Here is a 20,919-nt window from a genome sequence, read left to right as displayed (position 1 = left end):
TTCTGAAACATCAGGGAAGAACGAAGAAGAGGAAAACTTCTGTTTAGATAACTGCTCTCCTCGTCTAATGGAAACAATTAAGGAAGTTTCCAGGATGAGCATTGCTCATGAAATCATGGTAAACCAAGATTTCTACATGGGAAAGAATGTTTTACCTCCAAACAGTACAGAAGACAAGTTCATGGAGACATCGTACAATGTTTTTTGGAACCATCTAAGAGAACAACTCTTGAGCAATCCTCCCCAATTCACTTGTGCTCTTGAACTTAGGACAGAAGTCAAGGAGATTTTTCCATCACTGCTATTACCACGCCACATCCGCCTAAAAAATGAGATTAAAGAAGTTCTCGACATGGATCTCCTCAAGCAAGAAGCAGAACATGGAGCCCTAGATGTCTCTCGTCTCTCTAACTACATTCTTAGTTTGATGACCCTGCTATGTGCACCAGTTCGAGATGAAGAAGTAAAGAAACTACATAGCATAACAGATCCAGTACAGTTACTGAGGGGCATCTTCCATGTTCTGGGCCTAATGACAATGGACATGGTGAACTATACCATCCAGAGCATTCGACCCTACCTAGAGGAATATTCCATCCAGTATGAAAGAGCTAAATTCCAGGAACTCCTTGACAAACAACCCAATCTCCTTGATTACACCAAGAAATGGCTAACCCAAGCAGCCACAGACCTCATTACACCATGTCCGAATCCTCCTGACACGTCCAGCTCCTCCAGCACAGCCTGTTCATCTCCAAACGAGGCAGCTGAGAATTCAGATCCTCCCAATCCTGTAACGGTGCTATACCAGGGCTACCTGAATCTCCTCCTCTGGGATCCTGAAAATGAAGAATTCCCTGACACTCTGCAGATGGACAGAAACCAGGTCCAGGAAATGGGGTCCCATTTGCACCACTTGGCTATATTGGCCTCAGTCTTACTAGTTGCTAGAAGTTTCTCTGGTAAAATTTTATTCGACTCACCTGGATTTGTGGATAAACTGAAAGGCATAACCAAGGCTGTGGCTAAGGAATTTAACTCCAAGCCTGAAGAAGCATAATGAGTTTATTTAGGACAAATTAAGAAAGACCATTCTGGCTTTTTGTATTTATTAAATTAGAGCGGAACAGAGGAGAAAAATAAAGACTATAATATATTTTTATATTAGTATGTTTTTAAACTCTCACTAATCTTTATTTAAAACACTTATGTAAATTATCTTGGGTATTAGCACTAACATATAAACAGAAAATGTATGCAAAGAAAAGGTAAGTAACAGTAACAGCAGCTACCATTTATTGAATAACTATATACTATGCCAGACAGAATGCAAGATGCTTACATAAATTCACTGGATAGATAATACCATCCCTATTTTACTGATGAAGAAGTGATACTAGAAATAACCTTGTCAAGGTCAGCTAGTAAGTGGGGCTGAGTGTCATGCTGTCATAACTCACAGCAATCTCAAACTCTTGGGCTCAGGTGATTCTCTTGTCTCAGCCTTCCAAGTAGCTGGGACTGCAAGAGCCTGCCACAATGCCTGGCTATTTTTAGAGACAGGGTCTCGCTCTTGTGCAGGCTGATCTCAAACTCCTGAGCTTAGGCAATCTACCTGCCTCAGCCTCCCAAAGAGCTGGGATTACAGGTGTGAGCCACTGCGCCAGCCCATTGCATTTGAATGTTTATAGCAGCACAATTCACAATTGCAAAGACAGGGAAACAACCCAAGTACCAACCAATACATGAATAGATTAATAAAATGTGGTATTGCATATTACTCAGCCATAAAGAAAAAATGGCAAGCTAGTATCTTTTAGGAAAACCTGGAAGAAAGTGGAAACTATTCTTTTAAGTGAAACATCACAAGAATGGAGAAATAAACACAAGTATTTGATGCCAAACTGGAACTAATCAATCACCACTTAAGTGCATGTATGGAAGTGAATCTCAATGAAAATCAAGCTGGGAGGAAGGGGTGGAGGGATGGGTCAATCCCCGCACACACTGGGTACAGTGCACACCATGTGGGTCAAGGATGCACTTGCATGTAAAACTCTGACTCAACCTGCACAAAAACAAAGTATGTAAACAGAACATCTGTACTTCCTAACATTCTCACATTTTTAAAAAGGGGTTAAAAAATAAAAAAAGTCAAGCATCTTGAATCTCTCTCTTCCAAATAAATGAGCATAAATTGTATGTGAAAAATTACAACACACCTAACAAAAACACACAACAAATGCATGACAAACAAGTTAATGACTTGGCTAAATGACGATGAAAAGTGAAATATGGAGAAGAAAGGGAAAACAAGGGAAGAGGAGTTGGCCTTTCTCTAAGCTCCTTCTCACATAAATATTACCTGCTCTTACATTTCTAGGAAGTAGGTTTAAAAAAAAAAAGTACCTGCCAGCTTTATTAAAAACAAAAAGTCCTTCAGAAATATACCTACCCTGTGAGAAATCTCCCCTTCCCCCCAAAAAACTACCTCTCCTTTAAGAGAAGGTCTTATATCCAATATAACGTATTCCCTTATCCTGAACAGCCTCTTTCTGGAAATATTTTCATTCTCTCTACATCCCATAGCATATCTTGAGGAGCAACCTTTCTTTTTCTACTAGTTTTCTAAATTGAATATTTTATCATTTAATCAGCATAATGAAAAGTTTTAAGAGTTTAGAGAAACCCTGACATAATAAGGATACCTTATGGAACAAATATAATTCTCATTTTAAAAGCAATGGCATCCCTTACAAAGACGGATGAAAAGGATTTTTTAAAAGGCTTTTTTACATGAGTGTCTTTTTTTTTTATTTTAAAGAAACCATACTTTTTAACCTTATAAATGCAAATGATGTAATCAAATTATTTGTACCCTCAATAGTCTGGAAAAAAAAAATAAAAAGAAGCCACACCTTTAATAAAAACTGCACTACCAGTTATGTGTCACTTAAAACAGGGATACATTCTGAGAAATGCACTGTTAGGCAATTTCATCCCTGTGTGACCATCACGGAAACCTATAAGGCAGAAGTGTCCAACCTGAAGCTGCTGATTTTGTAAGGACTTTTTTTGCTTATCTGTGGTGTTTAAGATCACAAAAAGTTGCATGGACCTTCCCCCCCCCCATCAGCTTTCATTAGTGTTTGTGTTTTTAATGTATGGACCAAGACAACTCTTTATTCTTCTGATGTGTGGCAGATAGAAAAAAAGGTTGGACACCCCTGCTATAAGGTACAACCTACTACACACCTACATGTTAGCCTATTGTTCACAGATTGCAAACCTGTATAGTATTTACTATACTGAATACTGTAGATGATTATAACATAGTATTTATCTAAACATAGAAAAGATACCTTAAAAATAAGGTATCATAATCTTATAGGACCACCATCATATATGTGGCTCTCATTGATCAAAACTTTGGTAAGCGGCACATAACTGTATTTACAACTCTTACCTTGTTTATGAATGCCAGGAATATAAACCTTCCACATCTCATCTACTATATCACCTGCTAATTCATAAGTCATCTTACAGCCCAACTCCTTTACTTGATCTAATAAAACATAGTGACCTTCAACACACAAAGATCATACGTGGAATATTTTTCTTCTAGTACAACAATGCCTACAAGACTGGGCAAGCAGAGACAAAGGTAACCTCCTTTCCCCATTATACCAAGCAATTCTTCTATAATTTAAATATACTATTATTTTACTCATAAGTTTAAGAAAAACTTGCCTGCATATTATATTTCCTAAAATTATAAGCTTCTAAGGATTTTGCATTGATTCTGTACAGCAACACTATGTATATCCCATAAAAATAAAGCAAGAAGCAATCTGTAATTCTTATTTCATTTGTGAAAAGGCCAGCCATGTAACAGTTTTATGAAGCATTTCATTTCTTTAGCAAAGTATTAAAAGATGATATCCTTTTCTTTGACATATACAGTGTAGTTTAAACAAAGGCTAATAAAGTGATCCTCAGAAATTCTTGTTTCTTATAGGGTATGAAATTCCATAGTTCAGCTGCCAAGAATCTTGCTATCTGAAGTTACTATTGACACATAGGAATCACATTTAATTAGAGTTTATTATTTGCTACACTTTAAAGTTATTGGAAAATAACAAAACCTTTCCCTCTGCTGACGTTCTAACACATTTTTAATTTACTATGCACTAAAAATTTGTAACATTTTATGTCTTGGTGGTTTTTGGAATGCCAATACCATTGCATATTTACTTGTTGAAATAAATAAATCCTTTTAAAAATCACAATACCAATTCTCTTTGGTCCCAGAAAACAGGATTGTCAAAAACTCAACTGAAAAGCAAGTAAATCAAGATATATATGAAATGCTATTAAATGATTCTGAAAAACCAAATCTGGGCCAAAATACAAAAAGACCCTCAATCTTGGCTACCAAGGAGATTTAATGATTCATTCACGTTATTTACAGAAAAGAGGCAATCACTATATCCTTAGCCAAGGACAAAGACATTTGCTGAAATGAACTCTGTAAGTCCAAGGATTTTACTCTGCCCCCACCCCCTCACCTTTCCTTGGTCTGCAAGAATCTGTAGCTCAACTGAAACTACCTTTTAACTGAATTTGTTAATAAAGAGCTATATTTGCTTAAATAGGACTTGGCTAAAAGCACTGCAGTCCTCTCCAGTGTGACTACAAGTTACATTGGTAGCAAACGTGCTCAGGTAACAAGAAAGAAGAAAACGACAACCTACAATAGTGCTGAAAATCCAAGGTAATACAAACATTTTCTCTAATGAAACAAAAGTAATTTCGTGACATGTACTTTAAATGGAAACTCAAAGATTTGGGTGCGTCCTCAGCAAGATCTTCCCACAAGGAGCAAAATTATCTAGCAATTCTTCTGAGAGGTCTCTGAATTCAGCATTCTCCATGGAACTGAAAGTTGTAAGAGACTATGAGTCACTTCAGAAGAGCTTATTTAAGAATAAAACTGAAAAAGACTTCTAGTAATAAGGAAAAATTACCTCTAAAGAAACTATCTAGAAATACATACATATCCCAAGTTATATATAACTTAACAAAAATAATACTTATCAAACACTCTCATAATTCTGCATTCTCTGGAATGAATGGCAAATGTGGAAGGAAGCCATATTCTAACCAGACATACTAGGACGGAGTTCCTCATAATCCAGCACATGGTGATCCCGGAGTTTACTGTGAATATTCTAGGAGCATATGTCTAGAGTCAGAATTGGTTACTACCAATCCAGGGTCCTGTCCAACATCAGACTGCATCCACAGGGACCCTTGAGAGAATGGGTGAAGTCCAGGACTTGCATAAGAGTTTAATCTGATTTGAAAAAGGGGCTAGAAATGCTCAGAAATACAAACTTTTCTATGACAGCAGTGCTTGCCTACAAAATATAATAACTAAATGCTGTTTCACAATAATGGGACATATTTAACCAATTATATACAGATCTGTGAATTCATGCATTCTATCCAAAATGCTAGTTTTTAATTCATAATTAGGATAATCACAATTTAGACCTCCGAGTCCCACCCCTGTTCTTTTCTAGTATTAAAAACTGGACTTTTTAATACTAGACTTTTAATACTAAAACAATTACTCAATAATTTTCTTTACTGTATCTTCTTGCCTGGCAAACAGCTTTGTTTTGTCTTTGTTGTTGTTGTTATTTTGTTTTGGTTTTGTTGTTTTGGAGACAGAGTCTCACTGTGTTGCCCAGGCTACTGTGTCATGGTCTCAGTCTAGCTAACAGCAACCTCAAACTCCTGGTTTCAAGCAATCCTCCTGCTTCAGCCAGATAAGTAGCTGAAACTATAAGTACTCACCACACCACCTACAAAATTTTTCTACTTTTAGCAGAGATGGGGTCTCATTCTTGCTCGGGCCATTCTTGAACTCCTGAGCTCAAGTGATCCTGTCTTGGCCTTCCAGAGTGCTAGGATCACATACAGGTGTCAGCTACTGTTTTGTCTCTTTTTTTTCACTCCACTGGTCTTTGTTACGTTCTTTGAAATAGTGACTTTTCAAGAATACTTTCATCCTCTTTTCCTCCACCAAAAGCAAATCAATACTGGCCTGGGAGTCAATAACACGATCTGGTATATAATATGTAAGGCCTTAATAATTGAAACCCAACAATCCTTTCCTCTTTAGTTTCTACCAAACTACCTTCCTCTTCCTCTTTTACCAATCATGCCTACTGAATGTCCATAGATCCCCAGCATTTAACATCCTCTCATACCTCCATACTTTGGTTTATTCCTTTTTTCTTCATAGAACACTCTTTCCCTGTGTCTCTGTGGCTACATTTGGCTCAAGTTCTTCTCTTAGAAATATCTCCTGATATCCTTCTTTAACTCAGACCCTGCAATACATCCCTCCCTAACCCACACGAAGTGTAAATTAGGCTCCCTTCTTTATGGACACCTCTATCAAACTTCTTTAGTGAGTGTTGTCAATTCCAAAATTAGGGAGTGCCTGCCATATTATAGGTACTAAAATGATCCCTGGTTCCCAGTTTGGGGTTATTTAGCACAGCTGTTTCCTTTCTCTTCTTCTACTGTGTCTAAGAATCCTCAGTTCTCTTCCTATTAACTTGATGGTTTTAAGCATATTTGGAATATGGTTACTACTAGCTTCTTAAAGAGAACTCCAACTGAGATTAAATACACAAGGAAGTTTTTCCATAGAGGGCTCAGCTGGTCAATCTGAGCCAAAAAATGAACTATCATTCATAATTCTGCTAAAATAAAGAGGGGAAAAGAACTCAAATGTTCACTCTATTTGGAAAATGTATTCACACAGAAGCTTCTGAATGATCAAGATGGTGAAATACGAAATCATTTTATAGTTATTTCAATAGAGAATTTTATCCACACTGCAGCAGAAAATCTGCCTTGGAAATTTCAGAGTGAAAACTTGCAGCATATAATTTCATGTTTCCTGGATCTTTTTAGGTAGGATAACTGTTAAAGGATACATAAAAATCTGATAACCACATCTTCATAACCCCGTTCAAAACCTTCCTACTAGGGATTCAGATTGGGGGTTGCATGATATCCTCATGCCATTAGAATAAAAAACAAAAAGGAAGCTTTGAGCAAACACCATCCAAGAGTACAGCCTCAAACTGGCTGCAACACCATATGTGCACAATGCAGTTTTTATAACACTTACTAGGTTGAGGGATTTTTCCAAAATAATGTAATGAAAGCACATAAATGTGATCTAATATAAAACACTCATGTGGGTCTTGCTTTGGTTTTTAGAGTGACTTTGGTCAACTTAACCTTTTCTTGTTTATTTCTTAAGTTCTAAGATGTAGCAATTTAAAAAATGTTTTCGAAGCCACTTGGGGCACCTTGGCTCAGTTACTCCAGCTATAAAATCAAACTACCCATTGACAAGAACATACTTAGAATCAAACATTGTAAAATATAAACTGCAAATAAAAACACCAGTCAATTTAAATCAGAGGGTTAAATTCTAACAAAATTATGTACAATTATACCTAAATAATAAAAGTGTGTCACTGAATTCAATACTAATTGTAATACAATGGGATTTCCCTATTTACTTGAGGGTATGGAATGTAGAAAATAAATTAGGTTATTATAAGATTAGAAGGAAAGAAAACAACCTAACTAGATTTGAAATTTAGTTAAAAAAATACAAACTATTATATTTTTATCCTGTACCTTCAGTCTTCCCCTGCTGCCAGCCACCTGTTTTAGATGTTCTCATGCAGAGAAAATAACAACAATACCATTTTCCTTCCAAATACAATCAGGTTTTGGCAAACTTAAGTCAGTAAGTCAGTTAAAAATAGAAATTCAACCATAAATGTGATTTGGCAAATAACAGTTTAAGTATTAAGTAGCTTCCACCTTGAAGTACTGCAATTACCATTTATCATCTTTAAGTTGTAGGAAGATAACTAAAATCTGCACATGTAGCTGAACAAATAATAGCTTCCAAATTAACAAGACATTATGTAAGACAATTTTAAGCATACATTGAGATCAAAAGTATGACATCTTGGAAACAGAATTCTTGGTAAGAGCAGTCCTTAGTAGTCGTGATATTTCCAACCACTGCTTTTTGCTATTTTTTTATATAACCACTGTCGCAACTCCTTTATAAGTTATCATCCAACTCTGCCAGAAGCAAAAAAACGATTATCATCAACATGTACACCAACTGCCTTCAATGGACCCTCCAGCAGATCCATTCAGAATTCTCAAAGTAGGCCTTTATAAATAAAGTTTTATTTAAACAACCACAACCATTTGATTACAAGTTGTCTATAGAAGCTTTTGCTCTCTATCCACAGAGTTGAGTAGTTATAACAGACAACATCTGGTTCTTTAAAGAAAAAGTCTGCCAATCCCAGGAGTTTTTCGAAATAAACTGGATAACATTATCACATTGTTGTCTTCACTGTTCATCTATTAAATGAAGGTGATAATATGCTTACAGAGTTTCTTAGAGCTTCTTTTATGATATTAGCTTTTTAATATTTATACTACATAGAACATATGTATATGATACTTTCCTAAAATACTGAACAGAGTTGAGTCAGCAACTCAGGTGAAGCTAAAATCATCTCTGACTCAAAATGTAGTATGTCTACACCCCGCTCTACCCTAATTATTGCTATTCAGCAGTAAGTATAGTATTATCATAAGGAGGCTGAGTAATGATAGAAGCCTATTTGTGTACCATTATTTTTGCTAAAGAATTTTCCAGTGAAAAACAAAAATGGCTAGAAGTGATTAAAACAATTACAGTTTAAAGTTTTGTAAATAGAAAACAATTGGTGTTACATTCTCAATGATGCTGTTTCACTGCAAAGCTATTTTTAAATTTTTCAAGTGAAAAAAATCCAAGGATCTAAACTCCAGATTAAAATGTCAGATACCTAGATATTCAATAAATGTCAAATGAATAAAGGAGTTACGTGGATGTCAGGTTGTTATCTTCATTGCAATTATTTTGAATGTTAAAAGTTTCAATCTCCAAAGTTGAAGATATAGATCTGGCAAAGGAGTCTTTTTCTAACACAGTCCATACACCAAAGGCTATCTGAGGACTGGGTGCCAAGCCTGCCCAATTCTGCAGAGAATGGACCAAAACACATCACACTGTTTAAAAATAATTTATGAAGACCTGAAAGGCACATGTATAAGAAAGAGTCATATTATTTTATTGTGGTGATAGCAGAGGCATTTATTTAAATGCTGAGCCCTTTCATCTTCTAACACTAACTATCCCTGCCTAAGTTAAGCAGGGGTCCTCAAACTTTTTAAACAGGGAGCCAGTTCACTGTCCCTCAGACCATTGGAGGGCCGGACTGTGGGCCCTGGGATGAGTTGGCTGCTAAACAGGATAGGCAGCGGTGGCAAAAACACCCAGCGGGCAGGATAAACGTCCTAGGCAGGCCAGATAAATGTCCTAGGTGGGCCGGATGTGGCCCACGGGCCATAGTTCGAGGACACCTGACTTAAAATTTCCAAATGACTAACCATCCTGTATATATGAAGAAGAAAAGAGCCTGGGTTTTGAAATAAGTCAGACAGACCTAGTTTCAATCATGACTTCTAGCACCCATTTCATATGTGATCTTGAGTCAATTATTTAACTTAAGTCTCAGTCTCTTCACAAGGATAAAAATGAGCATTATTATGAGCATTAAAAGAGTTATCACAGGGCCAGGCATGGTGGTTTATACATGTAATCCTAGCACTCTGGGAGGCCAAGATGGGTAGACTGCTGGAGCTCACGGGTTAGAGGCCAGACTGAGCAAGAGCAAGACCCCACCTCTAAAAACAGCCAGGCCTTGTAGCGGGTACCTATAGTCTCAGCTAATCAGGAGGCTGAGGCAAGAGAATCACTTGAGCCCAAGAATTTGAGGCTGTAAGCTATGATGTCACAGTACTCTACTGAGGGCAACACTGTGAGACTCTGTCTCAAAAAAAAAAAAAAAAAAAGTTATCATAGGAAGATGTGACTCCTAGAATGTAAAACTAATTAAAAATAGCAGCTAAACATACATAGAACCATAGGCCATGAATATATTCTCAGCATTTATTCCTCAGAAAACTTATTTGGCAGGTACTATTATTATAACCAGCCCAAGGTCACAATATTAGCCAATGGTAGAGCCAGATGGGGACCCAGGTAGTCCAGCTTCAGCATCCATGCTCCTAACTATCTCATTACACTGCAGTTGTCATTGGACCGAGCATACCAGGTATTCCCAAGGACCATTCTATATAAAACAGTGTTTAAAGCTTTCTTCATCAACATCTGAATCTTAATAGGTTACTACTTTGCAAATAATTCCGCTATTGTTAAAATGATGTTGGCAGCACAAAGTGAATAACACTATGGTAATAAGTTCGTTATCTGTTTAGGTCACTTAAATTTCAATCAGAGGAAAAATTTTTTCCAAACCCCAAAAAATTTAGGCTGGTTTTGTCTACACCCATCACAAGACAGACTAGGAAAACAGAAAGCTCTAGGGAACAAACATCTCTTCTTCAAAAAAACAGCTCAGAAGGGATTTTTGGTGGTGTCAAATTAGAGACTCAGAACTGGAAGGGTCCTCAATTTAACTCTCTTCTTTTAAAGAACAGGCAATGAAGCCAAGAGAAAAGTATAGCTTTCCCCTCGTCCCACAGCTAATCACTGATCATGTCAGACCAAGTCAAAGAGGATCTTTCCACCACACTACTATGCCTAAATTCCTGTTAAACTACAAACTTGTACCTCATTAACGTAATCCCTCAATTGAAAGGCATGTATAGCCTATTGCACAAAATATTGGAAATCAGCAGAAGGAGAGTAGTGATCCTCTTACCAAAGATCTTTGAAGAATGTATTTAAGACAAGTAAAGACAAAGTATTCAAGACAAAGTAAAGTTGTTAACACTAAACAAAATGCAGACATATAAATTTGTAAACATTCCTTACGCTTGTCTGTACTGTTTCTATATTCTCAACATAGAACAAGTTTCCAACAGAAATTATCTCCCTCCTCCTAGAATCCTCCACTAGAAGAGGAAAAAAAAAAAACTAAACTTATCAAGACACTATTTTTTTTTTTTTTTTTGAGTTAGAGTCTCACTCCCATACCCTCGGTAGAGTGCCATGGCATCATATAGCTCAAGCAACCTCAAACTCTTGGGCTCAAGGGATTATCTTGCCTCAGCCTCCCAAGTAGCTAAGACAACAGGCACCCGCCACAACAACCAGCTATTTTTATAGATATGGGGTCTTGCTCTTGCTCGGCTGGTCTCAAGTTTGTGAACTACTCGGGCAATCCACCCACCTCAGCCTTCCAGAGTGTGAGAATTACAGGCGTGAGGCACCATTCCCAGCCCAACACAATTTTAAGATGTTAAATTATCAGATGGTTTATCTACACTCCCAAAAGAATGGAAGTTCATTGCCCAGGTATGAACATAATTAGCTTGCTCCTAAAATAATTTTATAGGGTAAGAATTCCCTCATAATAGATTATAGACATTTGTCTTTGAACATAGCGTATCTTTTGTTTAAAGCAAAACAGATGGATCTGTTGTTCAAAACAATCACATAAGGAAAGTGATTTCATTACCTGTTAACAGCTAATGTTTTCAACTCCTTTTATACTAACCTTGACTGATACATATGATTTCCTCTCTTAGCCAAACTGAGACTTATGGTTCCAATAGAGAGGTAGCTCTCCAGTGATATGCCCAGCAGCAAAACTGAAGTTAAATAACTAAACTAAGCAAAAACAAAAAGGCACTACTCAGGAAAATGTCTTCCAAAAATTACTTGGGGAGGCTTATGGAAATTCCCCCCAAACAAGCAACAATTATCTTTTCCTCTATAGCAAAAAAAAAGTAAAATAAAAAATAAAATAGTGGTAATGAAAAAAAAAAAAACTTTACGTTCCAAAGGAAGAACTACCAGACTTGGCTAGACATAAAATTGAAGGAGTCAATGAATCAGAAGTGACTTCAGTATTCTGTTTTCTGGGCAACTATGTGGATAATGGCCTCCCTGACAGACCAGAAGTTAGAGGAGGGCTAGTTGATGGGGAAAGGAGGCAAGGTCAATTTTACCCTGTTGAAGTGAACATTAGCAAGTAGGTATATCTAGCATGTATTAAGTATACAAAGCTGGATTACTGGTAATCAACCTGGTAAATTGAAGGGGCAGCATTTGAACCTCCTGTGGTGGTTTAAATATATGAAAAGAGAAAGTCTCAGAGTGACAGATATGACATGCTAACATACAGCTAAGGAAATTTATTTATATCTGAACTCTCAGTGTATTACAAATACTTCCTCAGATGGTTACTCAGTGGTTGCCGCCTTGCCCCATACTTACACATTCCAAATAAAAGACAGAAGCTTCACATTGGGATCTCATTTCTAGAAAGATATAATTTAATACTATGGCAACAAACTCCAGAAATCTGAATCTTCTCTCCCTGCATCAAAGAATACTTATAATTAACCTTCTCTGAACCATATCTGCATTAAACTACCACTTAGCACATATATCTTTAACACTTCATGTTGATCAGTTTTTTGTTAAATACACATTTCTATTGCTAAATTTTCCTTCCCACTGCTAATATTCTCTTTACCCTTTCTTCTAGTTTCAGGTTTGAATGCTGAGTATCCAAGTTAAAACTTCACACTTTAAAAAAAAAAGAAAATTCCTCCATTGGATAGGCCTTCTATGAACTGTTTCAATTCCAGAGGTGTCAATGATATTTTCTGCAGTTTCCATCCATCTTTTCTAGCAGGTCCACATTTATCAACTCAACTTTCTGCACACTTTTTTCTACCTGTTTTTCTTCTTTCGCCTATTCTCTTTATTTAGCTATATCATTTATAAGTTTTTCTAGGAAAAATTTTAACCTTAACTTTTTCATTCAACTTTCTAATTTTGAGTAAAAAGGAGAAAACTAAGGAGTGAATTAACTGAATTAATTAAAGAGGTAGGTAACCTTAGGCAAATTATTTAACCTTTCTGAGCCTTAGTTTCCTTATTTATAAAATGGGAACTAAAACTACCTATCATGCAGAGATGTTTTTCAAATTAAAGGGGGAAAAGTAACAAATCTAGAAGGATAACTGAAAAATAGTATTTGATAATTACACATAAATTTTCCATGTCACATTATGAAAGTAATAATCTCATAGACTGTTTCAGAACTTTGCTACCAAAAGTACTGACTGTACTTTCTAATTCTGTTCTCAATTCAAGGACTGCCATTACATTACTGCAGTTTTACTGGAGGAGGCACCAGGGGAGTATACAAAGGGAATCTGGGCTAGAACATTTAGGCAGAGAGGCTGGAATACAAGGCCAAGAAAGCCCAATCTCAAGATTTACCATGTTGTTTCATCCCTATTTACTAATGATTTTCAACTAGTGTGCCATGAGAGGATATTAGGTATACCACAAAATTTTTTAAAGATTATTAATCAAATTATTTTCAAAAGAAGTTCAAAGCACAATAAGTATATACCTTTTTTAACTCTTTTTTTTTTTTTTGGATCAACATAACTTAAGTATGCTCTGAAAGTTTAACTATAGGTTCAAGTGTGCCCTAAGATTTAAAAAAAAAAAAAAGGTTGAAAAATACTGCTGTATACCCTAGAAGGTAGTAAAATCTTGACCACAATAGGCAGGTTTGCAGTACATTTCAAGTAGGGAGTTGCTACATACTCTTTTGATTCACAGTTCCAAGCAGAAATGAGGATTAGTATAGTTTGTATTTCATTGCTGATTTGAAACATAGTATGACAAACATGATGATGAGTACAACATATTAATTTTAAAAACTAATATTTGAGACTTATTACATATAAGACACGATGGTGAGTGTCTGGTTCTCATTATTAATCCTCATAGCAACACTATGAAGTGGATACTTTTATACTATTTGACATAAAAACTGAAGCTTGGCAAAACTGGGAGTCAAATTTAGATAACAGTGTAAATTTCAAACATCTAATGATACAGCAACAAGTTATATGCTGACAGTACATAAGATACCTCATATTTCAGCAGTCAAGTCATTTGGGTTATCTGTATGGGAAGTGGAGCATCATATTCACTCAGCTGTTTAAGTAAAAGCAAAAAGTAGGTAGAAGAAGAAAGGGTTACATCCCACAGTAGAATTCTGGAATTTTTAAATATTAAAAATCATGACATTGTCAAATTGAGCACAGTCTGCTTTGGGGATAATTAGAGCTCTCCAGAGCAAAGGTTCTCCACCTGTTTTCTACCTGACACATGGTGATGGATGAGAGCATTAACACCTGATGCTATGTGCCACCATACACTCAACAAACCCCCACCAGCAATAGGCAGATCTATATGAAATTCCCAGAACATCAGCTGCACTTCGGTGCTGTTTTGCCTTTCTCAGGGAAGCATATTAGAATGACAATGCGTAAAAGAGGTTATGAATTTCCTCTGTACTGAATATATAAATGTTTTAACATTTATTAAACACTTATACTATATATATACCAGGGATATTTTCTAAGCCCTTTGCCTAAATTAATCCACAAATGACACTATAAATTAGGTACTATTATTTTCATTTTAAAGATGAGGCAATTGAGAAACAAAATAAGTAATGTGCTGAAGATCACATATAAGGGAAATAGCAGTGCCAAGATTCCAACAAAGAGGCCTGGTTGCAGATCCCAAGTCTTAAACAGGACAATAAACTGACTACTGGCTTTCCCCACGGCATGACCCGAATAGACTAGTGCCCTAAGAATTGCAGGAACTCCTTACACAAGATGTCACAACCAAAAAGATTAGAATTTTTGTCTCTGTAGGATATGCTGAAAAGGCTCCCTAGGACTGCAAAGGTTTACCGTCCTCACCGGGATTTTAGTTTAAGCTTACAACCCTACAGGCCCAGAAGACTTCAGTTATGACACTCCTCATCCCCGGGTAAGCTCAGCAGTAGAAATACTCTCATTAACTCCAGCAAATGATCCTGGTTATGAGGCAGCCCAGACCTAATGCTGGGCTACATAAAATGAACATAATTCGCATAATGCATAGGAATATACTCCGTTGCTCTAAAACAAAATTCATGTATTAAAGATTCTCTCAGTCTTCTGGGTAGGGCTATTCATTCAACACTATTCTAAGTGTTAGAATGCAGCTGTGAACAAGAGTTCCCACATTCACGAAGCTTAACTTTTAGTGGAAAAGAAATATAAGATGCTTCCAATATAAGATGAGAGAGTCAGCTTCCAATATAAGATGAGAGCATGTTGGCACCATTCTAAATTCAGGACCAAAAAAAAAAAAAAGGAAGATATAAGGAAAAAGGGCTTTTATTTACTCTGTATAGCATAAATGCTAGAATCTTTTTAACTACAACTTGAGAATACCTGGCCAAACTATTGCACTGCTGCCAAAGCTGCTACCAACCTGAAATGAAAAGCAACATAGCTGGATGGCACTGTTTCTGCCTCACACCAAGATAACAATGCCCACCTGTGAGTACACAAAAGGAGAGTATAAAAATTCAGAAGCTTGGATCACTTACCTTTTACACATAGTAGTATCCCCTTTCAAAACAGAGAAAAAGAATTCACTAGCAGAGGACCCTAAATATTGCCATCTCTTGAAATTGCTAGTATTAGTGTTCAAACTAATTACAAGAAGATAACAAACACACAAAAAAGTTAATGATTATGGGAAGACAGTTTCTTTCCAGTAGCATTTGGCCGGTGAGGCCAAAGATGGTTCACGGTCCTTTGCATCAAAAGAGCACTCTATGGGCCAAGAAAATGAATGAGGGAGGGAAGAATACCATACACATACTAAAATCTGGTTATTCACCCATAGGTTATCCATAAATGGTAATACCAGAATGTGAAGCATGATAATAAACTAGAGATACCTTAAACTCCTGGCCTACAAACTGTCTCAGTCCCAGAATGGCCAAACTAATAGCAAAATACAGAATTATAGTCCTACATATAACCCTACAACTGCACTCGGCATGAACACTGACTTTGTCTTAACATACTCCTTTATTCCTCTCTCAGCACTGAGATGGTGGAAAGGTCAGACTGCAATTCATTCATTTTTGTATCCTTGGCATTAGCTTTAGGCTTATCACATAGTAAGCAGTCCGAAAATGTTTCCTAAGCTTAAAAAAAAAAAAACAAAAAAACCCCAAGTATCCTCAGTATGGAAATAATAAAGATAGGAACCACTGGTAGGAGACACGCTAAAATACAGTCATCATAGTTGTTCATTTTGAATAGCTTGGACAAAGTTATCTAAGTAGCTTAATTTAGACAATGTTAATCTACATGAAAAGATAACATCACTTATAAAAGAAAGTAAAATGTAACAAAAGAACACAACGATTTTCTGATAATTTATCAAAGAATTTAACAGCTCAAAATTACAGATTTATTAATCTCAATGCAAGTCAAGACAATCTGCAGCTTTAATTAATGAGTTATTTTCAACTCAAAGATGAACATGCCTCATATATATTATATGGCATTTATGTGCTCATTCATACATTTTCATGTCTATGTCATATCAGACACAATGGGAGGTACAGGGGATCTAACTTAGAACAGGAAAACTGATCCTCCTGAGACCTTCTACCCTCATGGATGGTTTTCCTTCCTGGTCTCATTCATCAAAGAGAATCTATACAGCCTAAATACAAGGTGCTTTTAGCTATTATGTCTTACTGCAGAAATACTGGATTCATTTTTGTTCTTCCCAAAGTGGGAACTCAGTAATGCAACCATCAGTCAGTTTCAACTGTATTAAATCATCTACTTAGAATAGTACACTATCAGGCACTTTTAAAAGACACTAGAATAATCCAACTATGGATTAACTGATTTTTGCTTCTTCCCACACAGTTTTGATAAAGAACTTAATGTGTTCTATCTACCTAGAGAAGAAAACTGAAACCAAATATTTTCCATTTCCAAATTAAGATACCACTAAACTTATGCACAATGGGTCAACTGCTATAGCACTATTTAAAATTCTTTTATAAAACTGTAATAAATAGGCAAGGTACAGGGTAATCCTAGCACTTTCAGAGGTCAAGGCAGGAGGAATGCTTCAGGCCAGGAGTTTGAGACCAGCCTGAGAAACCCTGTGAGACCCCATCTCTACAAAAAATGAAAAAATTAACCAGGTATGCTGGCGTGCATCTAGAGTCTTAGCTATTCAGGAAGCTGAGGCAGGAGGATCACTTAAACCCAAGAGTTAGAGGTTGCAGTCAGCTGTGACACCACTGCATTCTAGCCAAGTAACAGAGTGAGACATAACTACAGTAATTGTATACTGTGGAATACTATGTAACCGTTAAAGAATGAGTTAGAACTATGTAAATACTGATAGGAAGACATAAAGTCCACAATGGTTCAACTTACTATTATTTTATTTTACAATGGTCTGAACGCAATACATATTCAATAGAAATCATACTTTTGAACTTTAATCTTTTCCCAGGCTAGTGACACGCTATACCACAGTCTCTCACAATGCTAGGCAGTGGCAAGAGCCACTGCTCTCGGCACAACTAAGTTCTGTACAATTACTGTATACTGTGGTGTTGCCAGATGATTTTTTTTTTAAGTGTAGGCTAATGTAAATGTTCTGAGCACATTTATAAAGAAGTCAGACTAAGCTATGATGTTTGGTAGATTAGGTGTACTAACTGCCTTTTTAACTTAGAATACTTTTAACTTACAATGGTTTTATCGGAACATAACCCCATTGTAAGTTGAGGAGCATCTGTATTTCATATGGGGTAAGAGGTAGAATGCAGAAAAACACAGGCAATATGTTTAAAATACAGATACAACATAAAACTATACACACACACAAAAACCACAAGGGTTGAAAAGATATCAAGCTGACTGCAATAATTACTGCTGAGAGGTAAATGGAGAGATATTAAAGGAAGAATTTGTCTTTTTCTATATAGTGGTAAATTCTTCTGAGACATTACCCATCTATCACTTGTTTAATTAAGGACATTCTTAAAGAAACTGTCTCTAAAACCAGATAAACAATCAAGATTTAGCATTTGGTCCTTAATATTCCAAATACTACAGAATAAAAAATTTTGCTTATTGTTTATGTCAGAAAACCAACATAGCATTTAGCACCAACAATACAATACAATAAATGGAATGAACTTAGGAATTTTAAATTCAAAAAATGTAGGTCAGAAGAAAATGATCTTACACTTTCAAAACTCACATTTTAAGTCACTATAACTAGGCTGGCTACTATATAAACCACTTTCATAATACCCTGTAACTCACTTATAATAAATGTGTTTTACAGATTAATAAGCTCTACAAACTGCAAACTACTAAGTCCAAAATAATCACCTTATAAATGAGCAACTTTTTTTCTTCCCTGGTTTTGCCATGCACACCCTTTCCTTTCCTTCTAAAAGTTCAATTTGATGCTTATTTCAGCAGCACATATACTAAAATTGAAATGATACAGAAAAGATCAGCATAACCCCCTATGCAAGGATGACATGCAAATTAGTGAAGCATGCCATATATTTTACATTCTCATACAAGTGATAAAACACAAATATAAAATATACTCTACCAAGGGGGAGGGGAAATGAGAGAGAGGGAGGGAAAGGGAAGAGTGATTGGTGGGAGGAGGGAGGACATTTGGTGGGATCTTGCCTAATATGCACAATGCAAGGGTGTATTTCAAAATAACTAAGAATAAATTTTAAATGTCTTACCACAAAAAATAAGTGAGGTAATGGTTATGTTAATCAGTTTAAGGATTCCACATTGTATATCAAATCATCACATTGTACCACATAAGTGTATACAGTTACTATTTTAATTAAAAATTAGGGTGGCACTTGTGGCTCAAAGGAGTAGGGTGTGGGCCCCATGTACTGGAGGTGTCAGGTTCAAAACCAGCCCCGGCCTAAAACTGCAAAAAAAAAAAAAAAAAAAATAAAAATAAATAATAAAAGTTCAATTTGCTGACAATTCAAGCCGTGGTTCAATTTTAGCATTAAAATTAAGAGTATATTTCTTTTCTTTTCTTTTCTTTTTTTTTGTTGCTGTTTTGTTGTGGTTGCTGCAGTTTTTGGCCAGGGCCGGGTTTGAACCCACCACTTCCAGTATATGGGGCCGGCACCCTACTCCTTTGAGCTACAGGCACAGCCCAAAGAGTATATTTCCTCTGGCTCGCTCAGTGTTTTCCTAGAAATGATACCCAAGGATTGGATACCCTAGACAGTCAATGTACACTAATCATAATATAGTCATAGTATAATAGTTACAGTATAAGAAGTGTAATATTTATGTAAATAAAATCCTGTTTCTTCTGTTTCTAAAAAGTTCAATATAAAAAGTGTAGCTCATCTGAAGTAAATTCCCAAATTAAAAAATATGCAATGATTAAAAAATTTAAAAATCTTTGTATTTCCCACAGATTATTATTCATTATTCAAGTCAGACACTGACTTGAAAGAACCAAATATCAATGCAGAGCATACTGTCAAATGCATGAACTACAATTACCAAGTTGTATGTATAATTAAAGGTGCCAATTATACTTTTCTAGGAAGCTTTTGCTGATTTGGATTAGAATTTTAAAGGCCTAATAATAAAAATTATTTAGAACTAGATTGCAAAAAGTAGTTAATTCCAAAAAGGATTATCTTGCTTTACCAATTACTATTAGTATTTTCTATGAGTAGATACAAGATACATAAGCTGCAGAATCAAAAAAGGACAAGATTTCAATCTTCCCTTGCACCTGAGCACAACAGTAAAGTACAAAACAGGACAGAGGATTTTCAGTAATAGAATTGCTTAATGCATCGCTTCTCAGCCTTCTGGCTAAGATCAAGGGTAGAATTGCTTAATGCCTATCTAGCCATCCTGGAGAAAGGAGATCAATTAGGGAAGAAATCAACAAGGAAAGAAAAGAAGAACGCTCCTCCTTCTCTGCCTTTAAATGAAGCCAACCATTTCATTCAATCAGTAAGTCACTCATTTTTCACTTGACCAAATGGTCTACATAATCATTGCATATGTCTTTTAATAACATGTGCTATATTTTCTCATCTAACAATTTTAGTATTTATTGTCATGAGGAAAAAAAAGAAAAAAATCAAGTTTAATCTGGTTATCTTTTAGTCACCAAACATTGAAAAGTACAGGTTTGGGGTAAAGGTAAAAATAGGGGAATATAATAAAAAACCGAAAACAGTACCAACTACTTCCACAGTGTTATCATTTAGTTAATGGTGTCCCATTATACTGACATCATTCAACTGCTTCCTGAAGTTCCTTATTTACTCCCAGGAAACAATAAAGCAAGCTTTCATTCTGCACACACTATGTTATATGTGTGCTTCATTCAGGAAAGATAAAAGGCAGCCACTTTATGGGAAAAAAAATACCTTAACTACTGGGAAATATCTAAATAGTTAATTTACTGATGACTCAGTGAGCAGGCAGTTACAGAAATTCATAGCTAATGCTAGAAAAGCTATAGTTTCATGAAGATCATGTCAAAATACTGCTCTGGGTGGACAGTATTTGCTCTTGCATTATGCGTTTGTTTTACTTTCACTTAAGCATTTACGTAGTGTTGCATCTTTGCAGAGGAAAAAGATGGAGTTTCTTTCATCATTATAGAAATAAGAGGCTCGGCGCCTATAGCTCAGCCGGCTAAGGCGCCAGCCACGTACACCTAAGGTGGCGGGTTCAAATCCCCAGCCCGGATCCGCCAAACAACAATGACGGCTGCAACCAAAAAATGGCCAGGCGTTGTGGCGGGCGCCTGTGGTCCCAGCT

General features: G+C 36.1%; 1 protein-coding gene, 1 non-coding gene and 1 pseudogene across 3 annotated transcripts in view; 2 read left to right on the top strand and 1 right to left on the bottom strand.

The window, feature by feature from the left end:
* The window catches only part of PEAK1 (pseudopodium enriched atypical kinase 1), a 306,357-nt gene that overhangs the window by 269,099 nt on the left and 16,339 nt on the right, over positions 1 to 20,919 (bottom strand). The window lies entirely within an intron of this gene.
* On the top strand, positions 68 to 1,060 carry LOC100941833 (annotated as a pseudogene).
* LOC111723500 lies at positions 18,540 to 18,647 on the top strand. The gene has a single exon (XR_002772027.1). It is a non-coding gene; the product is annotated as a U6 spliceosomal RNA (small nuclear RNA).

This window comes from Otolemur garnettii, unplaced genomic scaffold (assembly GCF_000181295.1).
Source record: "Otolemur garnettii isolate 467f Iridium unplaced genomic scaffold, OtoGar3 scaffold00011, whole genome shotgun sequence".
NCBI classification, from domain to species: Eukaryota; Metazoa; Chordata; class Mammalia; order Primates; family Galagidae; genus Otolemur; species Otolemur garnettii.
The sequence above is the reverse complement of the archived record's forward strand: the minus strand, read 5'-3'. Positions and strand labels throughout refer to the sequence as shown.